The following is a 6677-nucleotide window of genomic DNA, read 5'->3' on the forward strand; positions in this document are numbered from 1 at the left end:
TTAAAAAAATATATGACTATAACAGATTAAATTCCAAGTGACAACGAGGCATGAAGCCCCAGTCTTCTGCTGCAGCCTGGTCCTCTTTCTGATCTTATCCTTCCTTGGGTTGTGTTTGGCAAACTTTGCGCCATCCAGTTAAATTCCAAGTCTCGCTGTAACTATGTAAGATGATGCTATTACTAAAAAATCATCAGAAGAAAAAAGTTAACAGTGTCTAACTTTACAACAAAAATAATATTTCTAGAATTTATATCAGCCACCACCCCTCTCTCTTCAAAGGGACTCTGGACCTGGGTTTGTGCATCGGCACATTAAAGGGAGCAATGAGATGGCCGCTAAGGATCTCTCTTCCTGGTTCAGATGCTCAAGGGAACTGAGTAGGCAAGTAAATAGACTCATGGGCATAAAACTAAAAATATTTTTCTTTTTTTTCCAATATGTTTTTATTGATTTCAGAGAGAGGAAGGGAGAGGGAGAGAGAGAGAGAAACATCGATCAGCTGCCTCCTGCACACCCCCCACCGGGGATTAAGCCCACAACCTGGGTATGTGCCCTGACCGGGAATTGAACCAGAGAACTTTTGGTGCATGGGATGATACTCAATCCACTGAACTATACCAGCTGCCCTAAAAATATTTCTTAAATAACCAATAAAAGGGAACTGAGGTAGAGACACTGCAGACCAATAGATCCTTAAAAAAAGAAAAGCCACTTTGTCCCAGACAGATGGCTCAGTTGGTTGGAACATCATCCTGTACACCAAAATGGTGGTGGGTTTGATTCCCGGTCAGGGCACATACCTAGGTTGGGGGCAACAGATGGATGTTTCTCTCTCACATCAATGTTTCCCTCTCTCTCTCCTTCCCTCTCCCTCTCTAAATCAATAAAGAAAGTCCTTGGGTGAGGATTAAAAAAGAAAAAAGAAAAGCTACTTTGATATTTAATAAAGTATATGTACAGAGGAATGGTCATATGATAACCTATTTAAGTCATAAGCACATTCTAGGTCACATACAAGTAAAGTGAACAAATATGTGATTCTGGTGGGGAGTCGAAAAAAACAATAAAATTATGTTATATCAAAATAAAGCCAGTATAATCTTGGTGGCTAGGATAGTTTAATGCGTGAAACTTGGTGTCCATCACGCACGGTGTCAGTTGGAAATCAGAACATTTCTCATCTGACAATAGGTAATCATGATGAACTTGGTCAATAGATCCAACACCAGATTCCTCTAAAACTACATGAAGCTAAAACTAGCAACATAGACCAGAAGAAAGTGAACCATTTCCACGGAGAGGATCGCTTCTCTCACCTACTCCTCCACTTACTAGCACCTGCCCTGCACCCCCAATATTTTGGAAAAAATTTTCCCAGGTAAATAACTATTATACTATGCACCCCCCAAAGTGGTAAGATATACATTTGAAGACGCATTCACACTTTATGTGTGCACAATCATAAACTGGGTCAAGGGCCTCTGAGGACCCTCTTTGAAAATCTAGAATAGTTGCCCCTGAGTCCCATAAGATTTATTGTATTAACCAACTCCTCCCGAATGAACCACTATAGATGCATTCCTGTTAAATCCCCTATAGCTGGATCAGTGACCTGCATTCTTTTTAATATCCACACCTGAATCAGTGGCCTGCAACTTACCCAGGAAAACAAGCATGAGTTCATGTGTTTTTAAGGGTTAAGCTCTAGCCGGTTTGGCTCAGTGGATAGAGTGTTGGCCTGTAGACCAAAGGGTCCCAGGTTCGATTCTGGTCAAGGGCACGTACCTTGGTTGCAGGCTCTTCTCCCCCTGGGCACGACCAGGACCCTGGTTGGGGCGTGTGCAGGAGGCAACCAATCGATGTGTTTCACATCGATATTTTTCTCTGTCTTTCCCTTTCTCTTCCACTCTCTCTCTCTCAAAACAAAACAAAACAAAAAACAATGAAAAAACAGTCTGGGTGAGGATTAAATTAAAGGGGGTGGGAGGCGGGGAGGCTTTAAGTTTCATTTCGCCAGCTGGATTTGACACCTCTGTGTGTGTTCCCTTTCTGCCCAAATCCCTGAAGTTAGAGCTTCATTAAGAAATTCATTATTATTGCCGAAACCGGTTTGGCTCAGTGGATAGAGCGTCGGCTTGTGGACTGAAGGGTCCCAGGTTCGATTCCGGTCAAGGGTATGTACCTGGGTTGCAGGCACATCCCCAGTAGGGAGTGTGCAGGAGGCAGCTGATCGATGTTTCTCTCTCATCGATGTTTCTAACTCTCTATCTCACTCCCTTCCTCTCTGTAAAAAAATCAATAAAATATATATATATATATATATATATATATATATATATATATATAAAAGAAATTCATTCTTATTAACATTTACAATCTTCATTAGCCTTGATGATTTTTGAACCTTTTCTTACTTAGAACAAACAGTGGGTTTTTTCCTTTTTTGCTTAACTTGAGACTTCATGGGGGAAACAAAAAATCCCACTTTTGACTAAAGAGCCTTTCAGGAGGAAGTAACTTCAATACCAAGTGCCTCTGAGAAGCATGATTTGGATTGTTCCTCTTAACTGGTTTGTAGGATTTTTTAATTTTTTTTTCATTCTGTCAGTGTTGGAGGAAACATTAGGATTTCTCTGTTTCCCCCCCAGTCTCTAACTTCGATGAGCTTCTACAGGTGACCAAGTCTCGAGGCATCCCTGAGGAGACAGCGCCCTGTCAGGGCACTAGGAGGGTACATGCCCATTAGACTGTCAGAAGTGGGGCCACTTAATAATCAAAGCTTACAACTGTTGCAGGAAGGGTGTCTGGGAGACAGACCCAGAGGGAACTGTGTGCACAGGAGTTGATTAGAAACGCCCTCTGAATTTACCCATGTCAGGAGGGAGGGCAGCAGGTTGGCCGGGGTGGCAGGTATAACACAGGCCTCAGCTGGTCCTAAAATGACAAGCTCTTGAGCTGGGATAAACTCTTCCATCAGGAGGGCATGACCTTGGGTAAGGCAGGTCTCTTTAGCCTCAGTGAATCTTCAGAGACTAATTTCTCTCGTCCTATATCCATCCTAACAGGCACCCTTCTGATTACATTTCCAGTTTCCTCTGTGTTTGTCTGACAGGGACATGGGCAAAGTCTGGAACACCTGAGAGTTTTATCGTCATACTCGTTTTTATCCCTGTATCATTCCAAAGGTGGATTTGAGGTGGCAACGGAGAACAATACAAGTTTTAAATTCTCATCTTGGCTACCATTTATTGAGTACTATTACAAACTGTATACTGGGCTAATTGTTTTACATAGATTACTTTATTATTCATGGGAACAATCCTGTGAGGTAGGTACTGTTATCTCATAGATAAGAACACAGACTCAATGAGGTTAAGCATCTTGGCTTAGATCACGCCGTTGGTTAATGGCAATGCAGAAGGTTGGACTGGCTCCTCGACAGTTGTTTTAACCATTCGGCCCCATTGAAGATGACAGGAACAGAAGATAAAACAAGGCGGGAAGGGCCCCTATCTCGACAATGCACGCCTTGAAGTCCTGCACAGTTGCTGGAGTTGGGCCCCAGAATTGATTCTGACTTCCTGGGGCTACAGCAGAGAAAGAAACACGACCGGGAGCCAGAGTCCCAGCAGCGCCTATGCTTTAAAAGCAAACCGGGGATGACTGAATTGTGGCGACTCCTGGGAGGAGGGCGTTGACTGAGAGGGACGAGAGGGAGGCTCCTGGGCGCTGTCATGTTGGCCGCCGCGAGCCAGGAGGCGTGAGCATGTATGAGCAATTCAAAAGTTGTACACTTCCGGTTTTGTACTTTAGTGTGTTATACTTCTGTTAAAAAAAAAAAAAGTCATCAAAATTGTGTGAAAAATAAAACAACCCAATTGGTCAGGAGGACAGCCTTTCCTGGTACTGAAACCTTAGGAAAATTCCCAGAGCCTCATAAGCTGGACCCTGAGTGTGATGCAGTCACGGCCCCCTTCCTCAGTAGCTCCTTATTAGTTACATGTGACTTTTCATTATTGTTCCTCAGTGAAGGAAATGGTATGATGCTTGAGAGCATGTTGGCGAAGGCTTGAGATGCCAGCCGTGTGGTGGGCAGAGCTGTTTTCCTTCTCACTATGGTTAAGTTGGCACTCACAGTACTAGTGTAGGTTCCGGAGTGGGACTGCTCTCCCCACGGTGGCCGTGTGTCTGGGGTTGTCCTGGGTCCCTGGCTTCAACCACAGGGAAGCTGTGGGAGCACACACACTGGGGCACAGGGGAGTCAGTGGTTGGGAAACCTGGGTTCACTTGTCCCGCCCAAGCCCAGGTGGCCTGAGACTGCATCCCTTCCACTCCCTCACTTGGGACAGCCCTCCCTTACCTCACAGACTGCCACCAGCCACCAGACCGCTGCATTGCACGGCTCCGGGGGGCGCCACTCACAACTGTGAATGTGATGCAGCGGCCCTGTCAACAATGGCCCCATTTGCCCTCATACACTCTCCTGCTAAGGAGGGAAGGAAAGGCTTCACCCAGCCTCAGAGCTGGACTGGTGGCTGGGCCCAAAGGGGTGTGTGGCCTGTGTGGCTGCCAGGCAGAGACACGCCGGACCTGATCACCTGCTCTTCTGCCATTGCTCTGAACCTTGGCTACTAACCAACACCATCAGCCCCCAGGCTCCGGGTTTCATCATAGCAAAGGTCAACATGGCTTCAGAGTCAACAGGCCTGGATTCAAATTCTGACTCTACCCCTTACCAGTTGGGCAAGTTCCTAATCACTCTCAGTTTTCCCTGCTGTGAAATGGGTGTGATGATTACATCAGTGCCCACTTCATTGAGTTATTATGGAAATTGATTGACACAATATATGCACAATGTGTGACACCTTGTATGTGCTCAGTATGCATTAGCTGTCTATTATTTATTAATATCTGTATTATGCTCAACATAGGATAAAGCAATATATCCTACTAGATAGTAGAAGTAAATATAACAGAAAGGAGAGAGCCAAAGTTACTTTTTAAACAAACAATCATTTTCTTTCTGTGTTGTTGTTGTTTTGTTTTGTTTTTAATCCTCACCTGAGGATATTTTCCCATTAATTTTTTTTTTTAATATGACCTCTTTGAGATATGGTATTTCTACACCTCCTGAGGTTTGTTTGTTTGTTTGTTTTTTAATATATTTTATTGATTTTTTAGAGAGGAAGGGAGAGGGATAGAGAGCCAGAAACATTGATGAGAGAGAAACATCGATCAGCTGCCTCCTGCACACCCCCCGCTGGGGATGTGCCAGCAAGCCAGGTACATGCCCTTGACCAGAATCAAACCTGGGACCCTTCAGTCCGCAGGCCAACGCTCTATCCACTGAGCCAAACCAGCTACGGCCCCATTGATTTTTTTAAAACATATTTTTATTGATCCCATCGATTTTTAAAGAGAGTGGAAGAGAGAGGAAGACAGAGAGAAATATGGATGTGAGAGAAACAAATCGATTGGTTGCCTCCTCACGCGCCCTAACCAGGGCCCAGGCCGGAGAGGAGCTTGCAACCAAAGTATGTGCCCTTGACTGGAATCAAACCTGGGACCCTTCAGTCCGCAGGCCAACGCTCTATCCACTGAACCAAACCGGCTAGGGACATTTTCTTTTTTTTAAGTTAAAAAAAAGTTGTGGGAGAGGGAAATAGGAAATGTTGGTCAAAGGGTACAACATTGCATTTATGTAAGATGAATAAGTTCTGAAGATCTAATGTACAACAATATGACTATAGTGTAGTTAATAATACTTACTGTATTGTACACTTAAAGTTTGCTAGGAGGTAGATATTAAGAAAAGAAAATGGTAACTATGTGAGGTGATAGATAATGTTAAGTAGCTTGATTGTGGTGAATATTTCACAATGTATATGTATACCAAATTGTATACCTTAAATATATATAATTTTTAATTGTCAGCTTTATTTGAATAAGTCTGGAAAAAACAATGACAGCTTTTTAATGTTCAAAGTAATACATATTCATTAAGGAACATTTAATGAAAAAGAAAAAGTTTAAAAATTATCTGCTATTAACTTTTTAATATTTTTCTCCTATTCTTTTTCTACAACTATGTATACACACACACATATAAGTATGTGTGTGTGTATATATATAATATGCTTGTATAGTTCTTTAGAAACTTTCAAATATGCAGTACAGTGTTATTAACTATAATCACCACATTACATGTCAGGCTTATTTATTTTATAACTGGAAGTTTCAACCTTTTGACCCCCCATTACCCATTTCACTCATATATATATTTTAAAATAAGTTTTTACTTTAAAATATTTTTTGATTTATAGAAAAATTACAAAGATGATACAGAATTCCCATATACTTTCACACCCTGTTTATTCTGCTTACATAGAGGCCTGGTGCACAAAATTTGTGCACTGGGGCCGAAACCGGTTTGGCTCAGTGGATAGAGCATCGGCCTGCGGACTGAGAGGTCCCGGGTTCGATTCCGGTCAAGGGCATGTACCTGGGTTGCGGGCATATCCCCAGTAGGAGATGTGCAGGAGGCAGCTGATCGATGTTTCTCTCTCATCGATGTTTCTAACTCTCTATCTCTCTCCCTTCCTCTCTGTAAAAAATCAATAAAATATATTTTTAAAAAAATTGTGCACTGGGGGGAGAAGGGGTTCCTCAGCCCT

The sequence above is a fragment of the Myotis nattereri genome (genome assembly GCF_964212035.1).
Source record: "Myotis nattereri genome assembly, chromosome: 3".
In the NCBI taxonomy this organism is placed as follows: domain Eukaryota; kingdom Metazoa; phylum Chordata; class Mammalia; order Chiroptera; family Vespertilionidae; genus Myotis; species Myotis nattereri.